General features: G+C 40.0%; 1 long non-coding RNA gene and 1 pseudogene across 1 annotated transcript in view; one reads left to right on the forward strand and one right to left on the reverse strand.

Annotated features, from left to right (window-relative positions):
* Nucleotides 1-25,511, forward strand: part of LOC138816725 (uncharacterized) — a 113,923-nt gene that overhangs the window by 41,087 nt on the left and 47,325 nt on the right. The window contains exon 2 of the long non-coding RNA XR_011368722.1: nucleotides 21,548-21,644. This is a non-coding gene — a long non-coding RNA (uncharacterized lncRNA). The remainder of the gene's footprint in view (nucleotides 1-21,547; nucleotides 21,645-25,511) is intronic.
* On the reverse strand, nucleotides 8,580-9,144 carry LOC138816515 (large ribosomal subunit protein uL6 pseudogene; annotated as a pseudogene).

Raw genomic sequence — 25,511 nt, forward strand, 5'->3', positions numbered from 1 at the left:
GTCTGTCTCTTGATCAAATTAGTATGATTTACCTTTTTTGGGTGTGTCTCTTCATGTTTGATTTGATGTTTTCCCCCTCTTCCAACCCTTCCAATACACAAACTCTTTCTTTGACTCTGTCTACTCTTGTCTATCCTACTGTTAATCATTTATCAATGTTTTCCCTTTACTGATGTATCCTTCAGTTCTAAAATTTCATTTTGTCCTTTTAAAAATGCTTACAAATTTTTGACATTTTAAAAAATTTTAACTTACATTTTATATAAAGTTATTTTTAATTAAAATTTTTATTGTGAAAATACTGTACAGAGGGGTTACAGTTATATGAGCAAAGTAATGAGTACATTTCCTTTTTTTTACCTTTTCTTACTTCTTGATCTTTTTTTTATTATGAAAATACTGTACAGAGGCGTTACAATTACATGGGCAAGATAATGAGTACATTTCTTATCAAGCATTGTAGCTTCCTCCTTTGTTTCCCCTTCTCATCCCTTCCCATCCTCCCCCTGCCCCCCCCCGCAATCCTCCCTGCTCATCCTGCTCCCCCCAAATTGTAAAGTTTGCTTTCGACATAACAACTGTATACATCTCATTGTTGCAGTGGGTCCACCTATATCCCTATTTAATGATTTGTTTTTCCCCTTCCCCTCTACAAATTATACCGACATCAAATACAGTGAAAGCAGGGGTTATACTGTGGGGAAGGGACATACAAAGCAACAAAGAAATAATCTTATAAATGCGTTAGAAACAATCGCATGAAAGAAAAAAAAACATTTGAATACATATCTTAGAGTTCATTTCCCTAACATCACCTTATCTGACCTTTTCTGCTTGACTCAGACATATACTAGATATTGCAAATAAGGGAAACCATGGGACCTCTGTTTCTTTGGGCCTGGCTTACTTCACTTAATATAATTTTTTCCAAGTCTTTCCATTTCCTAACAAATGGGGCAATGTCATTCTTTCTGATGGAGGCATAGAATTCCATTGTGTGTATATACAACATTTTCTTGATCCACTCATCTACTGAGGGGCATCTGGGTTGGTTCCATATCTATAAGTACATTTCTTATCCAGCATTTTTGTCTCCTTCTTTGTTTTTCCCCTACTATAAAGTTATTTTCAATTTTTTTTTGTCAGTTGTGGGGCTTGAACTCTGGGCCTGGGCATTGTCCCTCAGCTCTTCACCTCAAGGCTAGCACTCTACCACTTGAGCCACTTCCAGTTTTCTGAGTGGTTTCTTGAAGATATGAATCTCTTGGACTTTTCCTGCCCAGGCTGGCTTTGAACCGTGATCCTCAAATCTCAGCCTCCTGAGTAGCTAGGATTACAGGTGTGAGCCACCAGCACCCAGCTCAAATGTGTTTTCAGTTCTGTAAGTAGACACTTTAGATATCTTTTTGTTTAAGGTAGGTTTTGTTTGTTTGTTTGATTTTGCTTTTTCAACTGACACACTACCACTTGAGCCACACTTCCAGACCTGCTGTTTTGTTAATTATTTTTAGAGATGCAGTCTTGCAGACTTTTGTCTGGGCTTTGAACCCCATCTTCCAGATCTCAAATTCCTTAGTGGCTAGGATTACAGGTATGAGCCACTAGCATCTTGACTTGTCTGTTTTTCATGTTGCTTTACCTTTTTCTCCTATTTTCACCTGGTTGCCTCTTCACATATTATGTCAAGAGTTACTTTAGGCTATAATGAATTTCTAAAGTTATATATATATATATATATATATATATATATATATATATATATATATATACATATATATACACACACACACATATTTCATCTATTGCCCAAGAAACTAGAAATTTGTAATTGCTTAAACCAATTGAAGGATTTAAGTTGTCTGGGTAACCCAAACATTTCAAAACTAGGCTGTGCATTAAAGTTGGACTTCTGAGTCCAACTCTTGCCCTCCTGACCCAGTGAGGCTGACAAAACACTTTTCAACCTCTCAGATGTACCACATGGGCAAAATATGGCACAAATAATGGTTCATCTTTCTAGGTTTACAGCTGTTTGGGATGTTGACTACTTTTCTTTCTTGTCTTATTTCAAGCCATTGAGTTATGAGACATAACTTCCTTAGCATCATATGAGCTGAGGTAGAAGAAAAATAGCAGTATCTTTTCATCATCAGTCTTCCTCTTCAGATATAGTTATGTAGATATAGATGACACAGATATAGATGATATATATGTAATATAGATAAATATAGGCATAGAATAGGTATAGAGATAGAGCCAGATAGAAGAGAGAGAGGAAGACAGATATAGAAATTAAGATATAGATGTTTGGGTAAATGGCCAGGAAGAGAGGGGTGATGTGTTGAAAAGTAACTTAGAATCTTGAGAAGCAAGCCATTTATCTTGACAATCTTGAAGATGCTATACATCTTCAGAATCAAATAAATTCCTTTTTATGAGGTTCAGCTATAAATTCAATTTCTTTTTAACACATGTTTCTGATGAATGTGAAAATTGGCAGATCAATCTGTGAGTACTGAAAGAGGACTTTTTAAATTTTCTTGGCTTAAAATTCCTTAAACATATGAAGATGTATTATTTTAGTAAACTTCTTATTGAAATATAAATCAAATATATATTATAAGTGTACAATTGACTTGGGTTTTGGTAAAGGTAAGCACAACTATGTAACCAGGACATAAGTGCAGAAATAGATAGTTACCAACATTCTGGATACCTCTTTCATGTCCTCTTCACCAAGAACCCATCAATGCTATTAAGTGACTTCTTGCATTGTGTATTTTACTTGTTTTTGAGTTTTCAATTTTACATAAAAGAAGATTTGATAGATGTTATGTATCTATGTTTATTTATTCATTTGTGGGTTTTTTTTGTAGTACTGGGGGTTTGGGACTAAGGGGCTCCTTCTTGTTAAACTGGTACAATACTACTGAGCCATCCCTCCAGCCCTGTTACAGTCTTACTTCCTACATGGACATTCTGTCTAAGCCATGATCCACCTAAATAGACTTTCTGTCATCACTAGGGTCACAAGCACTTGCTACAGTGTCCAACTTTCCTCCCACGGAGACAGAGTCTCACTGACTTTTCTGCCCAGGCTGACCTGGCACCATGATCATTCCAATCTCTATTTACCATAGAGCTTGAGATGACAGATCAACAACATGGTGTCCACCTATGGCTAGAGATGGAGGTATCATGAGCTTTTCTGCCCTGGCTGGCCCAAAGAGTGAGCCTCCCAATCTCAGCTTCCCAAGCAGCTAGAATGACAGCTGTGAGCCATTAGTGCCAGGCGGTATATGGTCTTCTATGTTTATTCACTTTCTTTCTCCTAACAGTATATGTTGGTATGTATCAGTGATATGGCATGCATTTGTGAATTATGCATTGTTATTTTATTGTAGCAGAATCCATTACATGAATTGCACTGTAATTTGTTCATTCTACTATTGATGTACATGGGGATTGTTTTTGTTTATTTCTTGTGACTATAACAAACTATGTGGGACTAGGTAATGTATAAAGGAAAGTTGATTTAGGTACATGGTTCTGGACCCTGGCAAGTCCATGATTAGATGGCCAACCATATTTGGTAAAGGCTTTGTATTGCTCCATAACAAGAGAGGGACAAAAAAGACAGATGCATTTCTGGGAGAAAGATGTTATTCCATTGATGAGGATTCTGTCCTATGGCACAAATACCTCTCACAAAACCCCACCTAACAATTGATGAATTACGATTCCAACACAAACCTGGGAATATGCTCAAATGATAGCATGAATTCTCACCATGTTTGGCTACTCAAATTTATAAAAATTGGCATACATTCTTTTTAACTTTTGCTAAACGTGGCTATCAGGAAGATGCTTGTTCCTTAATTATCTAACTTTTATCTTACTCATTAGGTTCTTGACCCATATTCTTATTCTTCCTTTGGACCCTAAGCAGGTAAAAGACTCTGAGATGGTTTTGCATAAACTGCTTCCTGAATGAGCGGTGGTTAATTTGGCTGACTGAACTCTACAACTAGTGGTCAGATAAGATGAGTTGGATAAAATGACAGAAAGATATTTTTCATTAGAATGCCTCATTTTGACTTAAAATATGGATCTACATTATGATTTCTGAACAGTGATTTGTGGTCCTTCCCATTATAGATTTTTTTTGGGGGGGGGTCTGGTCTTGGGGCCTGAACTTTGGGCCTGGGCGCTGTCCTCAGCTCTTCATCTCAAGGCTAGAGCTCTACCACTTGAGCCACAGCGCCACTTCCGGCTTTTTTCTTTTTGCTTATGTGGTGCTGAGGAATCGAACCCAGGGCCTCAGGCATGCAAAGCAAGCGCTCTACCACTGAGCCACCTTCCCAGCCCCCATTACAGATTGTTTAAGAAATGAATTCTGTCAAGATTCAAATTCATTGGGTCTTTTAAGAATATGAGAAAAGCTTATTTATATCTATAGAATATGTAATCTTTGTCGAGAATATTATAATTCTACTAACTAGCAACATTCTATAAAATTCACAAAAGAAGAAGTACCTGTTTGTAGGATTTCAAGTTTCTTAAAATCGACTTGGATTAAAAGCTATCCATACATAAGAGCAAAAGATGCTTAAAACAGGACATCATGACCAATTTGGGTTATATTGTGTATGCCTCAAAGCTAAACAGATGGCTATTATGGGAATTAGAGTAGAATTACTCACTCACTCCGCAAAGCCAACTGAGCCTCTAGTATCTACCACTCTCTATGCTAATGCAATTTACATTAAGTTACATTAAATCAAATGCTAATTATAGAACATATTATCATCATAACAAGATATTCTATAATCTCAGGGAATGATAAAAGCTAGAGAGAAAATAAATCAAGGCAGGGATAAGATTCAGAACAGGATGTGGTGTTGGATTGGAGGATGTATGTTGAGAACTATCTTTGAATGGATGACCTGGGTAAAGCAAGAAGATAAACTCTGCCAAGATCTGATGGAAAAGTGTTCTGAAAAGAGGAAATCATAAGACTAAGGCTCTGAGTGGAAATTAAATTGGCAGTTTTAAAGAGTGTCAGAAGGATGGTGTTACTGAAGAACATGTGCTGTGGGAGAAGAGTAGGAAGACAGGGCCACATAAAGATTTTAGGATTTTTTTTCAACCTTGATAGGATGCCATTGGGTCTTATGTGGGGCTGAGAAGCCTATCTTGTGATTAATTTGGCTGCTGTTCAGAGAGTGGATTATAGGCAATCCTATTGTTCCCAATTCTTGTTTGGTTTGTGCTTTTAACAATACTTTAAGAAGCCAGGAGCCATTGGCTCATACCTGTGATCCCAGCTACTAGGGAGGCTGAGATCTGAGGCTTGTGTTTGAAGCCACACTAGCCAGGAAAGGCCATGAGACTCTTACCTCCAATTAACCATCAAAAAGTTGGAAGTGGAGCTGGGGCTCAAGTGGTAGAGTTCTAGCCTTGTGCAAAAAAAAAGCTAAGCACAAGTTCAAGACCCTGAATTCAAGCACTATGGGGTTTAGCCAACAGAATAGACATTTAATCAGGAAGACTGAAAATTCTCACTTAAATTCTTATCTTATTCTCACCTTATCCTATTCCATTTGAGACTCCAGAGTTCTGTACTATGGATATTGTAAGAGACTCTCATTTCTATAAATCCAAAATAATGAATGTCTTCTTCAGGCCAAATACCTACAGTTCAGTTCCTTTATATTGTAAAAAAAGACTTGGTGGGCTATAAAATCTGGGACTGGAAGCCAAAAACCTGGGCTGAGGGTCAGTTTGTTAAGGTCAGTTGTTACTTAGGGTCAATTGTTGCTCCTTACAGGATACCTTGAATAATACATAGATTTCCTTCGAATTCGGTTTTCTTCATTTGTTCTCTTCAATCAGGTCCTTGGGAAAATAGATGGGGATATAGCTTTAACAAGTATGAGTCAATGAAACCAAAGGTAGATACTCTTTGAAGAGCCTACAAGTGGGTAAGCAATATCTATTTCATTCCAATGATAGTTTTGCTGGTGGGTGCATTCTATTCCCTTCTATTTCCCTTTAAAGGACAGAGAAGCATGAGGTGTGCAGAATACTCTCTAATGTGGCCATGACTAATGCAGAGCACAGAAAAAAGCAGAACAAAAATACACACTTTGTACATCTGCCCTGAGCTGCTGGCTGTTGTCAAGGTGCTAGGGATTTACTTAATATTCTTGTTTCAAAGGTGCAGAACACTAAATGCAGACCAAATAACTAACATGGGTACTTAAGGGTCCCTTGAAAAAATAACTCAGATTACAACACTATTTACCAAGGGTCCTGCAAACAAAACAAAACCATAACATCATTAAGCTTCTGATTCCATAGTAAGGGTTCTTCAATGTAGCAGAAATAATTGATATGTATGTTGTGTATCTTCCCACCAAGATCTTAATATGTTTTGCAAACACAACTCAAATGCCAGTGAAACCTCTTCATCTGTGTCTTTTTTGGGGGCTAGTGACAACCGAAGATCTCAGGCTCCTTTTTAGTGGTAGTTTTAAAAATGTGGCCTTTGAAGTTCATGCATCTAATGGTGATAGATTATTTTTTCTTCAGCAGATTTCTCTTTCTCTGAACTAGCAAGGAAGACATAGACCTTCCTGCCCAAGTGGTTGGTGACTGGGGCCATGGAACTGGCTTAGGCCAGTAACATGTGGCAATAGAAGTGACAGTGTGCGATATACTTTCTTAAACTTCCAAAAGACAATGTGTGTGTGTGCTCTCTCCTCCCCTCCCCTCCCCTCTCTTCCCCTCCCCTTTCCTCTATTCTCCTTCCCCCCTTCTCCCCCCCATTCTCCTCTCTTCTGCACTCTCCTTCCTTTCCCTCTCCTTCTATTCGCTTCCCTCTCACCTCCACCCCACTCCACCTCTCCTCCTCCCCTTTCTCCTCTCTCCCCCCACGAGATTCCTGGAAGAAAGTTGCCTTTGTTCACTTATTGCCCCTGCATGGCTCTGGCTAACCTATAGACAGAGAAGTATCATCAATTAGGTTTTTCAACAATATTTTTATTATCTTTAGGTAGTTGTACAAAGGAACGTCCATACAACAAAGCGGTTTATGAATACAGTGCATCTTGATAAATGTCACCCATCCACACAGTCTCACGCACCCCTCTCAACCCAGCCCTTCTTTCACTTTTCTGAATTTTGTAGCATATGTATTGAATGTGTTTTTTGCCAGTTAACAAAGCAGTTTATGTATACACCTTGATCTGTGTCATCCCTTCAACATTTTCAGCTCCCTTTGACCCACCTCTTCCCTTATTTTTCTTAATTTTGTGGAACTCCAGCATGCTATTATATGTTTGTTTCTTAGAAACATAACTGTGTCCACAGTTAACTGTGATAATATCATTTGACATAATAGCCTTCCACATGGACTCCAGTGGCCTTTGAGATCTCTGGTCTCCATGAATGAGAACTATTTTGTTCCAGGTCTCATTGACTACAAGGCAAGCATTATTGCAGAGTAGCATTTAGAGAAAAACCAGCATATATATCTATATGTATATACACCTCTCTCTCTCTCTCTCTCTCTCTCTCTCTCTCTCTCTCTCTCTCTCTCTCTCTCTCTCTCTCTCTCTCTCTCTCTCTGTATGCTTTGCACTTCCTAGGTGGGTGCTATACCACTTCAGTCATGTCCCCAGCAAGTTTATAATTAGTGAAAAACTCCTAAGTCAAATTTCTTTAAGAGCTGACCCATTTCAAAAGACTAAGCCAGTGACTCTGAACCAGAGGCAATTTTGCCTTCTACGGATATTTGTTAAGGTCTGGATGTTCTTCAGATCATTGTTACTCAAGATGGGGTGCTACTATCATCCTACATAAGTGTGGCTGTGTGGCTAGGAACCATAACCCTGGACTTGTTCTAACCCTACCAAGTGAGGAGAGTAGACTGCACTCAGGAAGCACTTAGAACAGTGGTTAGAACCCATTTTGGTTTAACTGTCTAAAATACACAGCTTTTTTCACTGAGTTATGCAGTCATCCAGTCCCAAATGGCTCTACTTTCTAGGTTGGAAACCTAGGCTAACCACACACACACACACACACACACACACACACACACACACACACACACACACACACACACACACACACACACACACACACACACACACACACACACACACACACACACACACACACTGTATAATTGACTTTTTTTTTTTTTAGCCAGTCTTGAGGCTTGAACTCTTGAGGCTTGGACATTCTCCCTTAGCTTCTTTTGCTTAAAGCTAGCACTCTACCACTTGAGCTACAATTGACTCTGAAACTGTATCAGTTATTATCTTTGGGGAGCAAAGCATCAAAACTGATGCATTTATTAGGGATACTCAGGAAAACCTGGCCAAGGAAATGATAGCCTTCAGACAACAGAATTCCTTTATTATTTACTAACCTATTGTGAGGCATAAAGTAGAAGTAACTATTACTTCTCTCTCTTTTTTCCCAATATGCTTCTTTTATTGCATCACTGGATTATTACAAATTGGTATCAGGATCCTGGATGGTGTTTCTGAAGCTGGGTTAGCTTAGATCTATTCATCAGCCTGTTGAGCCGTTCCTTTTTCAGAAACAGAGATACCATCCAAACTTTCTGATGTAACCTTGTTTTTAACTGTTGGTACTTGCTGAAACAAAGCAATTTGAAACAAGTTCGGTATCATTTCCTTCAAGGATTAACACATTAACTTGAAGGATTAACTCTGCCACGTATTTCTCACCCAAGAAGTTTCAGATTTCAACTAGAGAGCCATTCTCTTAAAGAATGACATTGATGGGGAAGTGAACCTATACAGACTTCCTCTTGTAACCACAGCCCAGTATAACACCCTTGATCACATTGTGTACATGACTACAGATAGTTTGGACAGTGGCCTTTTCCTTTCTGTTTCCCCACCATTTGTCAACCCGAAGTTTCTCCTTCTCCTTTCCAAGGAGACTGAGTTCTACATTGATGTGATTGATGTGGCTGAAATCTCTCTGGAGGGTTCCAAGGGGTGGGGGTTGGGTGATCCTTCAAGATCACTCTGTGCATCCTTTCAGAGTAATGTCAACATTTTCTAGAATGTGGTCAGTCTGATTGCTGAGAATGGTCTTCATTCTCACAGTAGATGGGGCAAATAGCTCTCCTTTCTTTTTGAGACTTAAACATCTTTTCCTAGAATTAAATGACCCACTGAGACATTTCCTGTTTCATCAGCACTTCAGGAAAATCCTGTTATCACTCAGCGATCCGAGGCACCATGACTTAGCCATTCATTTAACTTATTATGCTATCTCATTCATCTCATCCATTCAGATTATTTATTGAGCTCTGATCTGTGCCAGTCCCTCTTAGCCTTTCATTTCTAAGATGTCAGATTTATTATTCGGTTTTGTTTGAAACTGAGTATATAAGAATGCCAAGAAGTTTACATTTTGAGGTACCCAATAGTGAACAAAATCTCTCTGTTTACATGGTAGCCCTTTGCACACCTCTTCTTTGTGATGAATCCTGGAAGGAGACATAGCCTGTGTCAGGCTGAAGCACACTGATTCATTTTAGACATATTTCTTAATGAATTTTATAAGCTGGTATGATTCTTTTTGTTTTGGGTGCAGGGTATTTTACATAGTAGGTAGGTATTTTTTTTTTTTTTATCACTGAGCTACATCCCAGGTGCCATTAAAAATATTCTAAATGTTGTGCTAGGATGAGGCATGCTAGCAAAATTTGACACTCCTCAGTAAATGATGAGAATACGAAGCTTAGAGCCATGGCGATTTCAAGAGAGAATTCATTAAGCTGAATGTGAAACTACTAAGCAACAGGGTTTTATTTCTCAAAAGTAGAAGGAGATTTCTTGCAGGCCCTCAAGTCCAATTGGGTCCTGAAAAATTTCTATCTTCACGTATTTGTCTCTACTTCTCATCACGTGTTCTAAGAGAGGATGACCTGACCAGGGCAGGCTCTGATAATAATAAAGCTTTGCAGTCAGTTGGGCAAACTCCCAGTGAGCCAGAGTGTAGGATAGGAAGGTGGCTCTAGGCTTGACCTTTGTATCTGAAGTGCAGACAATATGCCACTGAAATAATCCATAGCCACAGGGACAGGCATGTCCATGTCATTTTTTGCTGATTTAGTTTAGCTGTTTTGGACTCAACCCTAATAACTCCTTTAGATAATGTTTGTTTCTGAACCCAGCTACAGAAAGATTAGAAGGCAAATGGAAGAACAATAGCTTGACAGTTGAACAAAAATCCAACAGCAGATGTCCTCTTTAGTATCTGATCCTTGCCTCCCCCTCCCCAAATAAAAATACGAGAAGGGTTAGCTACTATATTTTAGGTAAGAAAACTGAAGTTCAAAGAAGTAACCTCAGTTTTAACTCAGGTTAGTCTGATGTTTAGACTCAGATCTTTCTCTTCTTTTGTTTTTTGTTATTAGCTGCAAAGGTCATTGTGGACTCCCTCTAGTGACCTGTGAATATTCAAATAAATTTTGTCATGGAAAAATCCCTAGCCCTACTCAGAAGAAGGAAGCAGGATCATAAATTCAGCGCCTTTGTTGCCAAGGTGACATTGCATATGGTTTCAAATCTCTTGGAGAGGCAAGAAACCTGTTCTGAGTTTGTAGATTTGGTTTTGAAGACTCCAGGCATGGGAGTTGTGTCAGTCAATCTATTTGCCAAGGGACAGATGAGGAACAGGTGACTGTCAAGCTGTTTTCTGTCCCTCTCTGACCCACCTGCTCCACTTACCATATCACTGTGAAGCCAGATCAGCAAGGCAAAAAGATAGTCTGTACATTTGGCCTTTTATCTTCTACCTCTCTCCTAGTGGCTAGAGGCTTATAGATACAAGTCATTTGAAATAATAAAACAAAAGTCTGTGCCAGCCATTGAACTTTCAAGGACTTTTTAACTTCTCTTTGAGAAAACATGACTTTTTCAGAACATCAGATGGGTAGTGGTCATGAGCACAGACTCTCGAGCCAAATTGTTCAAGTCCTGGCTCTTCTGCTCACTCCAGGGCCATAGGGAGATTATTTTGCCATGTCAATGCCTCAGTTTTGCTCTCTGTAAAAATCTATAAAATGGAAAATCTGTAGAATAATCATCTATTAATTTTATATGTTCTGATCATCTACACTTTGCCAGTTCTCAACTTGTCAAGTGGGCAACAAAGCACTGAACATAGTCACCTGGGTCTTTCTCTTCTTAAAGTGGAGACTGTAAGCCAGCTTTCTGTCACTGTGAAGAATATCTAAGAGAACTTAAAAGGAGAGAAGAATGAGCTGGGCATTGGTGGCTCTCACTTGTCATTCTAACTACTCACGAGGCTGAGATCTAAGGATGGTTGGGTTTGAAGCCAGCCTAGGCAGAAAAGTCTATGAGACTCTTATCTCCTATTAACTACCAGAAAACCAGAAGTGGGGCTGGGAATGTGGCTTCGTGGTGGAGTGCTTGCCTTTCATGCATAAAGCCCTGGGTTCAATTCCTCAGTACCACATACACAGAAAAAGTCAGAAGCGGTAATGTGGCTCAAGTGGTAAAGTACCAGTGAGTAAAAGCAGCTCAGGGACAGTGCCCAGGCCTTGAATTCAAGCCCCAGGACTGGCAAAAAGAAAAAGAAAAAAAAAAGAAAACCAGAGTTTTTGGCCCTGATTTCAAACCCCATGACCACCACTACCACCAACAACAATAAAAAAAAAAAAAAAAAAGAGAGAAGATTTATTTTGCTAACAGTTTCAGACTATGGTCAGTTGACTATTCTTTTGGGACCTATGGTGAAGCAAACCATGATGGAAGGTTGTTCTTGATGGAGTAAAGCTGCTCACTTCATGGCAGCTAAGAAGCAAAGAGAAAAAAGAAGGGGTAAGGGTCCCTTCCAGGCCAATAGCTCCTTCCTGTGCATGCCCCCATTGACTTAATTTCTTTTCATTAGAGTCCCTGCCTCTCAATAGTGTCCCAGGTAGATGGCCAAGACTTTAATATGTGGCTTTTGGGGGATATTTAGGATTCAAACCATAACTGAAGGTAGATCATAAACAGATGTAAATATAACATAATTTTAGATAATACCAAATGCCAAATAGACAAATAAATAAGGGTAAGTCATGGAAGGCTGGGATAGGAGATAGTCATGTGACAAGAAGTAACTAGGAAAAGCCCTCAGTGGAGATAACAAGACTCTGAAAAGATCAGAATAACGTAAATGGAAGGAGCCACTCAGATACTAAGGCAGGAACATTTCAAGCCTGGGGACTGGGAACAAGCCAAACTGCAACCTAACAGGTATACTGAACTTATTGGACTATGATGGGAACAAATGGAATAGTGCATGTTAAATGAGGTCAACAGAACCACCCAATGTATGTTAGATTTCCATGCAACACAAACTGAATTGAAATAATGATAAAGTCCTATTCCAAACAAGGGCCTGTAATATAATGGACAGCTCCTATCTCAGGGGAAAAGAATCTTGTCTCCCATTGTTGGATGACTTTTCTTTGTAAGGAAGTGTTTCCCTCCACTGAGCTTGTATCTTACCCACAGGCACTACAGAGGGCATACCTGCTGACCCTCTTCTCAAAATCCCTAACATTTGAAAGAACATTTCATGCCATCAGTTCCTCCAGCCATTTCTTATCTGTATAGTTTCCAGAGTTCTCACAGTTTCATTGGATCATTTCAGAAATGCAACACAATATGTTCAGTCTGTGAAAGACACTGGAAAAAAATGGTGAGATGAACCTCTGAGCTTGAACCTTCCCACTACAAAGCCCTTTCTCAAAGAGCAAAGTCCTCTGATATGAGTGGGGGATGTCTGCTTTTCTTGGTGGGTGCCTGGCTTCTCCTGCCATCTTACTCAGGCATAACCTCAGCTCTCTTTGGCAATGGTTAAGAGAAGGAGAAATGCTTTTAGCTTCCTGAAGAGTGGGGTGAAGAATGAAGAAGGCAGAGGCACTGCAATGATGGTGGTCAGTGGTGGGAGGTTCATAATAGATGTGATTGCCCTGGTATTAACTGAGCATCATCAACTGGATCAGCTGATGAGTCAGAGGCCTAAGTTCTACCTTTTGTAAGCCAGCCAGCTATGTTCTGTCTCTCAGCCTCAGCCTACCTTTATATCCCAGTCAGCTATCTTGGAGATGGATCAACAAAGCCTATCCTTGTCACTAGAAAATAATACCAAGGAGAGATCTTTCTGATTGAAGACAGTTCGGATCACATTTTCTGTCCTTTTTTTGGCATGATTTCTGAAAAAAAAAAGCAGGTATTATTACTTTGGATCACTGTCTGGATTAAAGCAGTGCACTCAATGGTGAATATTATATTCCATATAATCTTTCCTTGACTCATCCATGGGACCAGCATTGGTTTTGTGGGTGGTGGGTAGACACAGGAGATAATGGTACAGAGTCTGTGTTTTGATCTAGTTTGTTTGTTTCAGTTTTCAAATTTAAAGCCAGACTCTTCCATCTTAAATTGAATGCAGGATGGCTGAGTGCAAGAATAATTGAAACACTCACGCTGATCCAATATGAAACAATAGCTACGGTGCGAACAGCCTCCAATCACAACTTCACAGTGATTTATCTGCTCCCTCGTTCTGTCTGATAAAGCAGCCACCCCACCAGCCTTGGCATAATGTTAGTCCAAGACTCAATTGGTTGGAAACTGCCAATTGGCTGAATAACTGCTTGGAAATAATGAGGTAGTTTCTCATTGGTTGATCTACCTGATTGACAGGTAGGTTGGGCAAAGCTAGAAGTCTTGTGTTGGCAGGTCCATTCTGGGACATCTGGTGATCTGACCTTGAAGCTGTCCTGACTAGGCAAGCTGCCATTTGGGGATCCTGACACCATCAGCCACAAAAATTTGCAGATTCATTCTACCTGACTCAAAGCTTTTGCTGTTGTAGAAAATGTATTTGAAAAATGTTAGTGCCTTCTGCAGTTTGAAGATAGGATTTTGTGAAATTTTAACTCAGTGGAGGTGGGAAATTATTATTCCTTGAGCCCTCTGTATCCAGCCAAAGTCCAGACAGTCTTCAAAGGCAAACTCCCACAGAATGTATCCATAATAATTGATGTGCATGCTAATCGCTCTCTCCTCTGAGCTTCTAGAATTTCCCTTGTCTAGATCAGTGAATCTCAAATTGAATGTGCTTGGAATCTCCTGAGGACTGCCTTAAAATGAAGGTTGGGATTTAGTAGTCTGGGGTCGCTAACAGGCTTTCAAGGTACAAACACTTTTTTGTCAAAAGTCCAGTTTTACAATTAGAAAAGGGGCTATTTTGCCAGGTGCTAGTGGCTTACTTCTGTAGTCCTAGCTACTCACAAAGCTGAGATCTGAGAATTACAGTTTGAAGCCAGCCTAGGCATGAAAGTCCCTGAGATTTAATGTCCAATTAATCACCCAAAAGCCAGAAGTGGAGCTATGGCTCAAGTGGTAGAGTGTTACCCCTGAGTTAAAAAAGAAAAAAAAAGAAAAAAAAAGGTGCAGGAAAAATGCCTAGGTCCTGAGTTCAAACCCCAGTACCAGCATCGAAAACAAAACAAAAAGGGAAGTTGTTTTATGACCATTTGCATTTCTCTAACAGTCTCTGAAGTTTTTCAAGGCCTTCCTTGAAAAATTCTCTTTCTTTGTACCCTTTCCAGGACTTTCCACAGTGACATGTAAACAGATGGGGTTCAATAAATATTCCCAGGACAAATCAACTCCTATATGATAGAATGTTGACTTCCTGACTAGTATGAGTCATATATTATGTGTGCTCGATAATTATTATCCCAATGAATAGAGGAAGAGACTGCCAATATCTAGGTGGCTAGTGAGAGACTTAAAAATCAAATTTAAGTGGGATTTTAAAATTCTGGCTGCTTCAGGTGAACAGATGTGATAAAGATAAATGGAAATTCAGGGAGAGAAGATGTCTGGAATTAACTTGTATCTAACATGCAGCTGGACATTTTCTGTCATGAAGATTTTTTTTTAAATTGCACTGTCATGATAGCTTTACAAGTGAATTTGAAAATGTTTCTTGCCTTGTATATGTTATAAAAGCACAATTTCTCTGATCTGAGAGATCCAAGTCTTGCTGAGCTAGATTCAGGCTGGCTATGGAACCCTCACAGGGTTCAGGGTCAAGAGAAAGCATCAGGATACACAAGCCTGCATCCTGGAGATGCTTTTTTAAAAGCAAAAATGGATGGTGAAAGAGGTAGGAAAGAAGGTGAATAGTGTTCTTTATAAGGCTCAGTGGGAAGCAATTGAGACATGACTCACCCTCAGATAGTGGTTTTGGCAGATTCTTTCTAGTGACCTCCACTTCTTGTCCTCACATCTTACCACCCACCAATGCATATAGAAACTCACCTTCTCTTGTTACATAGAAGTTGGATTCAGTTCCTTTGACATACAACTTGACCCCAACCAAATGCACAGCCCACAGATATTCATGGAAAGGTATAGGCATCTTCTAACATTGGGAGGGAAAGCTACTGATGGCAGAAGAGTGAAATGTATGGAAGCAAACTTGGCAGCTAGGAGGACAAGGGAGATGCTGGTTAAGGTGGCAGGAAGAGCTCACTCTTTTGACAGAGTTAATGGCTGATACTCCATTGGGACATGTCATTGTACATTGTGGTTGTACAGCTTCCAGGTTCTTTACCTGCCCTAAGCAGCTATCTCACCAGATGGAAATACCCCCTCCCTTTGTCCATCTTTGTACATTAGGGAATAAGTCAGACTCCGATTACTGGAAGCCACCATTTACTGTACCATTGGTGTCTGACACTGTAAAGGGAGTGTGAGAGGGTCAGCTTGTTTCCTTTGAGACTTCCTGTGCCTCTGAATGGGCAGGCAGCTTCCAGGTCCATTTGCTAGCCCTTTTCAGCTGAACTTGCAAGGATAAACCAGGTAGCTTTCTCTGACCTGAGCTCTCAACCTTGCTGAGCTAGGGTCATGCTGGCTATGACCTCTCACAGGGTTCAGGGTCCAAGGCAAGCCTTAAGACATTCAAGACAGGTGAAGGGAGTCTGCAACCTGGAGCTGCTTTCTGAGAGGCAAAAAGGAATAGTGAAACCCTAGCATCCCCAGCTCCTGCTGGTGTTCAGGGATATGTCCTGCGTGGTACCTCTCTCAAGTTACTGCATCTAGATGTTCAGGTGGTTCTGCAAGCTGAATAGCTTTCCTATAGAGTCCTGTACCCTTAAGTGCTGGTGGCTGCTCTATAGCTCTGACAAAGGTATACCAGGCAGCCTCCAGTCTTTCTGCAGAAACAAAATCTCTGCAGTGAGGACCTGGGCCAGCTCTGGGCTGGCTGCCAACAGCCTCTTACAGACTGCGTCACAGCACAGACCTCTCCATTGCAGGCAAGGGGAGGAACAGACAGCAAAGCCAGGCTTGAATGTCTCTCTGCTGTCACTTCATCTCTCCCTTTCCATGCCCCGATCTGTTCTTCTGTGCCAGGTGGCCTGGGCTCCTCATTCCTTTTCTTTTCCTTTCCCCAACCCCTGCTTTCTGTACAGCATTCATATCTTTCTGGTGGCTATTTATGCCAGTCCCACATATGTCTACCCAAGCTCCAATGCGTGTTCCTGGTACACTTCTAGAGAGGAAAGGCTGGCTGGCATGATGAACTATAGGTGTTTTAATGGCTATTAGTGTAAACATAGGAGAACTAGCTATATTCGGAAAATCGACAGCTCTTCCTTCAAGAGAAACTTCCCCTGGTACAGAGACTGTGGGTCATCCTTGGCACATTAAATTTACCTCTCTGTTTCAATTCCTTATTGGTAAAATGGGCACAAGAAATGTTTTTCTGTTTTTGTTAGAGTTTTGTGTACAGTATTGATTTGGAGAATACAGGGTTTTGTAAACTTCAATGAATAGGAATTACTTGGAAATCTTGTTAAGACAAGCTTGACTCTACAGATGGAGGGTAGGGTCTGTGATTCTGCATTTCTAAAGAACTGTTGAGGTTAATGGGTACTGTACTGCAGATCTAGTGTGGATTCTGTGCTTGGAAGGGCTCATAAATAAGAGGGGGAACTTGGACGTGATGAAGCACCAGGAAAGTGGACCATTTTGATTTCTTTATGGATTTACTCTTCTAAAAGGCATACTTGCATCATGTTTACTTCAAATGAATGTCTTTTTTTTTGTCAGTTGTAGGGTTCGAACTCAGGGCTTAGGTTCTGTGGCTAAGCTTTTCTTTTTTTTATTGTGAAAATACTGTACAGAGGGGTTACAATTACATGGGCAAGATAGTGAGTACATTTCTTATCAAGCATTGTAGCCTTCTCCTTTGTTTACCCTTCCCATCCTCCCTCCCCCCCACCCAACCCTCCCCCCCAAGTTGTAAAGTTCGTTTTTGACATGACAACTTGTACTTCTCATTGTTGCAACAGGTCCACCTGTATCCTTATTTAAACAACTTGTTTTTCCCTTTCCCCTCCACAAATTATACCGACATCAAATACAGTGAAAGCAGGGGTTATACTGTGGGGGAGGGACATACAAAGCAACAAAGAAATAATCTTATAATTGCGTTAGAAACAATCGCATGAAAGAAAAAAATATTTAAAATACATATCTTAGGGTTCATTTTCCTAACATCACCATATCTGACCTTTTCTGCTTGACTTATACATATACTAGATATTGCAAATAAGGGAAACCATGGGACCTATGCTTCTTTGGGCTTGGCTTACTTCACTTAATATAATTTTTTCCAAGTCTTTCCATTTCCTAACAAATGGGGCAATGTCATTGTTTCTGATGGAGGCATAGAATTCCATTGTGTATATATACCACATTTTCTTGATCCATTCATCTACTGAGGGGCATCTGGGTTGGTTCCAGATCTTAGCTATGGTAAATAATGCTGCAATAAACATAGTTGTGCTGGTAGCTTTAGTGTGGTCTTGTTTTAAACATTTGGGTAAATGCCCAAAAGTGGGACTGCTGGGTCATAGGGGAATCTCTATGTGGAATCTTTTGAGGAACTTCCATACTACTTTCCAAAGTGGTTGAACAAGTTTACACTCCCACCAACAATGAAGTAAGGTTCCCTTTTGTCCACATCCCCTCCAGCATCTGTTGTTATTAGAGATCTTGATTTTTGCCATTCTAACTGGGGTGAGGTGGTATCTCAATAATGTTTTGATTTGCATTTCTTTTATGGCTAGGGAGTTTGAGCATTTCTTCATGTGTCTATTGGCCATCCTTCTTTCTTCTTCAGAGAAGTTTCTCCTTAAGTCATTAGCCCACTTATTTATTGGGCAGTTGTTTCTTTGAGGATTTGTTGTTGGGGGATTTAATTTTTTGAGTTCCAAGTATATTTTAGATAGGAGACCCTTGTCCGTTGTATGGCTAGTGGAAGATCTTCTCCCAATCCGTGGGCTTTCTATTGATCTTGCTAGCTATGACCTTTGCCATGCAGAAGCTCTGCAACTTCATGCAATCCCATTTGTCCAACCTTTCTTTGATTTGTTGTGTTTCTGGATCTCTATTCAGAAAATATTGGCCTGCAACAAGGAGACCTAGGGTTTCTCCTATTCCATCCTGTAATGTTTTCAGAGTGTCTGCTTTGACTCTGAGGTCTTTGATCCATTTGGAGTTGATTCTGGTGCAGGATCTAGCTTTAGTTTTCTACAAGTAGTTAACCAATTTTGCCAGCACCATTTACTGAAGAGGCTGTCTTTCTTTCATTCTATTTTTTTTAGCTCCCTTATCAAAGATTAGATGGCTATAGGTCTGTAGGTTCATTTCTGGGTTTTCAATTCTATTCCATTGGTCCTGAGGTCTGTTCTTGTGCCAGTACCAAGCTGTTTTGATTACTATGGCTTTATAGTAGAGTTTGAAATTTGGTATTGATATTCCTCCAGCAGTGTTCTTTCCGTTGAGGAGCGTTTTTGCTATTCAGGGTCTTTTATTGTTCCATATGAATTTTTGGATTGCCTCTTCTATTTCCTTGAAGAATGAGGTTGGAATTTTGATAGCTATCGCATTAAATTTGTAGATAGCCTTGGGAAGTATTGCCATTTTCACAATGTTAATCTTTCCAATCCAGGAGCATGGGAGTTTTTCCCATTTTCTAAGTTCTGTTTTGATTTCCTTTTTCAAGTTTTTAAAGTTTTCATCATAAAGGTCCTTCACTTCTTTGGTTAAGTTAATTCCTAGGTATTTTATTTTTTGTGGGGCTATTACAAATGGAGTTGCTTTCCTAATTTCAGCCACACTTTTCTCATTGTTGGCATACAGAAAAGCCATTGATTTTTGAGGGTTAATTTTATACCCTGCTACTTTGCCAAAGTTTTGAATCAGCTTGAGTAATTTGGGAGTGGAGTCTATGGGATTCTTTAAGTACAAGATCATGTCATCTGCAAAGAGGGAGAGTTTTATTTCTTCTTTCCCTATTTGGATCTCCTTTATGTCTGCATCTTGTCTTATTGCTGTAGCTAGGCATTCTAATACTAGGTTGAAGAGAAGTGGAGAGAGTGGACATCCTTGTCTTGTTCCTGAGTTAAGAGGAAATGGCTTTATTTTTTCACCATTAAGTATAATGCTGGCTGTAGGTTTGTCATATACAGCCTTTATTGTATTGAGGAATGTTCCATGGATTCCTAATTTTTCCAAAACCTTCATCATAAAGGGGTGTTGGATCTTGTCGAATGCTTTTTCTGCATGTATTGAGAACCATGGTTATCTATTGATAACCATGTGGTTCTTATCCTTGCTCCTGTTGATGTGATGAATAATATTAATTGATTTGTGTATATTGAACCAGCTTTGCATCCCTGAAATGAATCCTGTTTGATCATGGTGTATGATTTTTTGGATGAATTGTTGAAGTCGATTGGCCAAAATTTTGTTGAGAAGTTTTGCATCAATGTTCATCAAAGAAATGGGTCTATAGTTCTCTTTCTTTGATGAGTCCCTGCCTGGTTTTGGGATGAGGGTTTCTCTTTCAATTTCATTGAAGAGTTGGAGGAGTATTGGTGTGAGCTCTGCTTTGAAGGCCTTGTAGAATTCCGCTGTAAAACCATCTGGTCCTGGACTTTTCTTAGCTGGGAGGTCTCTTATTGCTGTTTCTATTTCAATGCTTGATATGGGCCTGTTAAGATGGTTTAACTCATCTTGGTTTAGTTATGACATGTCAATATTTGCTAGGAAAAGGTCCATTTCTGCCAAGTTCTCAAACTTATTAGCATAAAGTTTTGAGAAGTATTCCCTTAAAATGTTCTGAATCTTGGTTGTTTCCGTGGTGATCTTTCCATTTTCCTCTCTGAGTTTATTTATTTGGATGTGTTCTCTTCTTTTTCTGATAAGATTTGCTAAGGGTCTGTCAATTTTGTTAAATTTTTTGAAGAACCAACTCTTTGTTTTGTTGATTCTTTCTATAGTTTTTTTTGGATTCTAATTCATTTAATTCTGATTTAATTTTAATTATTTCTTTCTGTCTACTGGATTGGGGTTTATCTTGCTGCTCTTTTTCAAGGAGGTTCACATATCTCATTAAATTGTTTGTTTCAGATCTCTCCAATTTGTTGATGTAGGAACTCAAAGCTATAAACTTGCCTCTGAGTACTGCCTTTCCTGTGTCCCAGAGGAGCTGGTAATTTGTGTGTTCATTTTTGTTGAATAGCATGAACATTTGAATTTCCTTTCTAATCTCTTCCTTGACCCACTCGTGATTCAGCAGTGTGTTGTTCAGCCTCCATGTGTTACCGGACTTTCTTTGGTGGCTTTTGGTGTTGAATTCTAATTTTATTCCCTTGTGGTCTGAGAGAATGCAAGGTATAACCTCAATGTTTCTGAATTTGGACAAGTTTGCTTTGTGGCCTAAAATGTGGTCTATTTTAGAAAATGTTCCATGTGCTGCTGAGAAAAATGTGTATTCTGATGCTGCTGGGTGAAATATTTTGTATATGTCTGTTAAATCTAGTTGATCTATGCAGTTGTTTAGATCTGCGGTTTGTCTGTTGAGTTTTTGCCAAGTTGATCTATCTAGTGGGGAGAGTGGTGTGTTAAAATCCCCAACAATTAATGTCTTTGGATCTATGTGGGATTTGAGGGAAAGTAGTGTTTCTTGGATAAATTTGGGTGCTCCATTGTTTGGCGAATAGATATTTAGAATTGTAATATCCTCCTGAAGGAGAGATCCCTTAATTAGTATGTAGTGTCACTAAGCTTTTCTGCTCAAGGCTAGTTCTCTATTACTTGGAGCCACAGCTCCATGTTCAGTTTTCTGGTAGTTAATTGGAGATAAGAGTCTCATGGACTTTCCTTCCTGGGCTGATTTCGAACTGTGATCCCCAGATCTCAGCCTCCTGAGTAGCTAGGAGTATAAGCATGAGCCACTAGTGCCTGGCATACATACCATTATTTATAGCACCTCAGAGAGCTGCTACAGGTAATATATGAAATTAGTGAGGACTGAGCACCATTTCTGTTGTTGCTGAAGCCACCTACTCCTTTCTTCTTCCTTCCTTTCTTTTTTTTTCATCCAGGGTGAATGGTGACTATGACTGAGTATTTCCAAGAGCAGAAGATATACAAAAGAGGGATTGATTACAAACCACTGAAAGACTGTATATGCTCCAAAAAGTAAGACAAGAATATTTAGAGTAGCACATTTTATAAAAACCAAAGCTGGAAGTAGTCTACATGTTCAATAGCAGCAGAATAGAATAAATTATTATGTTGCATTTATGCTACAGAATACTACAGAATGAACAAAGAGAAGTTTTCATTATGACATGCAGCCCCATAGATGCTCATTGTATCACCACTTGTTGGATGGAGGGATTCCTTGAGCTTCCCATTTTCTATCTTAAAGTCACAGAACTTGAGACCTACCTAAAAAGAATCTTAAGGTATCTCACAACAAGGAGAGTCTCACAGGGGAGAAGTTGTGGCAATGATTTATTTTAGTATGACATAATAAAGTAGAGAGAACTGGAAAAAATGCAGAAATATTTCCCCACATGGGAAATGGGAGTAAAGACTCCAAGCCATGTCTCTTTATACTTTCTGATCTGGGAGAACAATGCATATGGTCATGTCACTTAGCAATCACTGATCATTAGTCAGATGGTTCTCAGTAATCAAACTGGTACAGTTTACTATTCTCAAACATGGAGATGTGACCTAGGCCCAACAGAACACAGGGGTAATAGGTGAGTTTTAGTGCTTTCCTTTGCTAGATAGGTCTTTAATTTCTCTCTTTACTCATTCATGAAAAGATCTTAGCTTCTAATATTGCAAAGGCAAATATAGTCAGTCCCCTTACGTCTCATTACCCCTGCCACTTAAAATAGTGATTGGGGTTGAGCTTGCTTTTTTTGTTGTTCTTTGTTTGTTTTTAACTTACGTCCTGACTTTAATGCATGAGTCTGACCCTTTTAATATTTCTTAGTTGTAATTTTGCTCTCTCTTCCTCTCTCCTGCCTGCTTTATTATATGAATCTGATAGGCGAAATGATCACTAGAATAAGTGAGCTGCTACTGGGTTTTGGTGGCTCACACCTGTAATCCTAGCTGCTCAAGAGGCTGAGATCTGAGAATCGTGGTTCAAAGCCAGCCTGGGGAAGCAAAGTCTGTGAGACTCTTATTTGTAATTAATAACTAGAAAATGGGAAGTGAAGCTATGGGTCAAAGTGGAAGAGTGCTAGCCTTGAGCAAAAAGAGCTCAGGAACAACACCCAGGCCCTGAGTTCAAGCCCCACAACTGATGAAACAAAACAAAACAAAAAGATTAAAAAGAAAAGAAAGAAACAAAATGTGGGCTGTATGAGCACAATACCATTTATATAAAGTTCAGTGCTAGGAAAAGTTGATCTATGGTGACTGGAGTTAGAAAAGGGGTATCTCTGGAAGAGAGAGCCTTCTAACTTCTGGAAAGCTCCTTCATGTTCACCCAAAACTTATGTCACCAGTGTCCTCAGCTACATGTATAAAACTTTTTCCAGGTTATTATGTTATTGCACTCTAATAAAGAAGATACAGAAAGAAGACTTCTAATTTTTACCTCTCAATTTCACATTTCTGGCATTTTCTCCTCCATCTTTTATAAAATGGAATCCTGGATTGGACCCATCAGGCAGCTTCCCTGATTTTGCTCCCTGCTAGCTTCTCAGGTACTTTTTCTGGACCACATAACAAAAATAGAACTGCCTCCTCATCACTTCCTCTCCCTGTGACTCTACAGTAGGCTCAGGCTGTGCTGTTTGCAGCTCACAGCCCGCCCCCCCCGGGCTCTAAGCCTGCCCTGCATTGGCACTGTGTATTTTGGCCATGGCAGCCTCTTTCTTCTCTGTTGACCTGAACGGCAAACCCATCTCTTCAAGTTCAAAGTCAAGCATGCAGAGATGTTTTTAGTTTAATACTTCTCTCTCATATTGGGGTTTCTCCAAGGCATCTGTCAACTGCTGTCACAATCATGCTGCCTAACATGCCACCCCAAAACTAGTTGTCTTTGAACAATCAGTTATTAGATCTCAAAGAGACTGGTCTGCAGCAAGGTCCATATGCCCTGGGATGCACTCAGATCCTTTCTCACATGTTTGGTAGGAAGCTTGGCTTCTGTCTGGGGAATGTGACAAGGCTGTATGTCTGTTTCTCTCCAGCAGGTTAATCTGGGAATGTCACATGGTGCTGGCTAAGGGCTCCAGAGAGGAAAAAATGATCAAAATTTAATTTTAGAGCTGGGCACCGGTGGCTCACACCTTTAATCCTAGCTACTGAGATCTGAGAACTGGGGTTTGAAGCCAGCCCAGGTAGGAAAGTCCATGAGACTCTTATCTCCAGTTAACCAGTTTTCTGGAAGTGGCACTGTAGCTCAAAATGGTAGAGCCTTAGCCTTGAACAAGAGCTCAGGGACAGCGACTGGGACCATGACTGACAAACAATAATAATAATTTTACTGTCTTCTCCTCTATCCTGCCTTTCCAGCAAAAAAAAAAGCCTGATGTAAGAGCCTCTCAAGGTCAGATTTGTGGGAGAGAAAGTGAGGAACTGTTAGGTAGACCCTAACACATGGCAGATAACTGTGTTCCATCATGGAGTTTCTTGTTCCCATAGAGCTTCTGGCTCTTGTTCAAATGTTTCTTCTTCCCATAATTCTTGGGGTGCCTGTTCAACCAATACAAAGGGCCAGGATGGTTAATGCACAAGCCATCAAGCAATCAGTATGAAGCTCATGGGAGGAGATACGGGAGGACCCTTGTTCTATAAAGTTGCTTACCAAGAAGACTCCATTGGACTCCTCTTTGTGCTCCTTTCCAAATGGATGGAGAGTGTTGTGACTTTATGACTTTTCTTTTCAAATAAACTTACTCTGTTTACCTTAAACAGTTCCCTGTTTTTTAAATTATTCAATGGGCAGAGAAATGCATTTGTTCTCCTAGATAACATCATTTGGTATTGGCAAACTTACTTTCTGGCGCACTCTGTGGTCAAGACAAGTCAGAGACCAGATTCAAGGGGTGAGGGAACATGGCCTACAACAGGACTGGCATAACTGTAAAATCACATTGCAAAGAATGTGCCCACAGAGAGGGCTAGAAAATCAGGACCAGTTTTAGTATTCAGTCTATTTGTGGCTGGGCATCAAGATAATGACATTGGGAACTGGGCCTTGTTTCTTCTGAAGCATATTTGTGTATGTGTGTGTGGGGGGGGTAGCAGTTGCTATGCAGGCCTCCTGGGCTGCATCATGACACTAAACCTATGGAACCAGTCAGACCTGCTCTCCAGCCTTCTTTCATGCATTATTCCTTTAGGGATTAGTGGTCTGTTTAAATTCTGAATGATCAAACAAATGTGTCATAGTGAGAGGGAATATACAACCAGAGTTATCTTAAATGTTTCTGCTTATGCAGTTTTTAAGGTCAGATTTCCTAGAAGGGCCCCAAGTAGGGATTCTTTTGAGTGATTGATGGGGAGCGGGTTCTCAGAAGCAGGGAATTGGACTGCGTGATTATTCCTCTTGGAGACCAGGGGTTTTTGTGCTTCTATGGTGGTTTACCATTGTCTGTGACTGACTCAGGGCCAACACAGTACTTTTATTGTTATAGTTCCTGTCAACCTGGGGTACTTTCCCCAAGCATAATGTAGCAGAATCTTTTAACATCCAATACTCAGAGCAGCTGGGAAATGGGCATGTAGCTCAGAAAAGGGTCTGATCTGGACTCCAAGTGGATCAACAACAGAGTCACCATGTAGAAAATGAATTCTGAACCTCAAAGGCAGTTCAGAGAAAACTTAGAGGAGGCCCAGATTCCTGTCTCGAAATGTTTGATGAGTTGAGATGTCATGCAGAGAACTTAGTTCTGTGTCTAGACCTAGGATCTATAATTGGCTTCTCAGAGAAGCAGATTTGGGTTTAACATAAGGGAGAACTCGCACATTTCCACAATATGAAAAGCAAAGGGCCCAATGTGGGAGTTTGAGTTTCCCAGTCCAAAAGGTAAA

This window comes from Dipodomys merriami, unplaced genomic scaffold, assembly GCF_024711535.1.
Source record: "Dipodomys merriami isolate MVZ:Mamm:240054 unplaced genomic scaffold, mDipMer1.0.p SCAF_7, whole genome shotgun sequence".
Lineage (NCBI taxonomy): Eukaryota > Metazoa > Chordata > Mammalia > Rodentia > Heteromyidae > Dipodomys > Dipodomys merriami.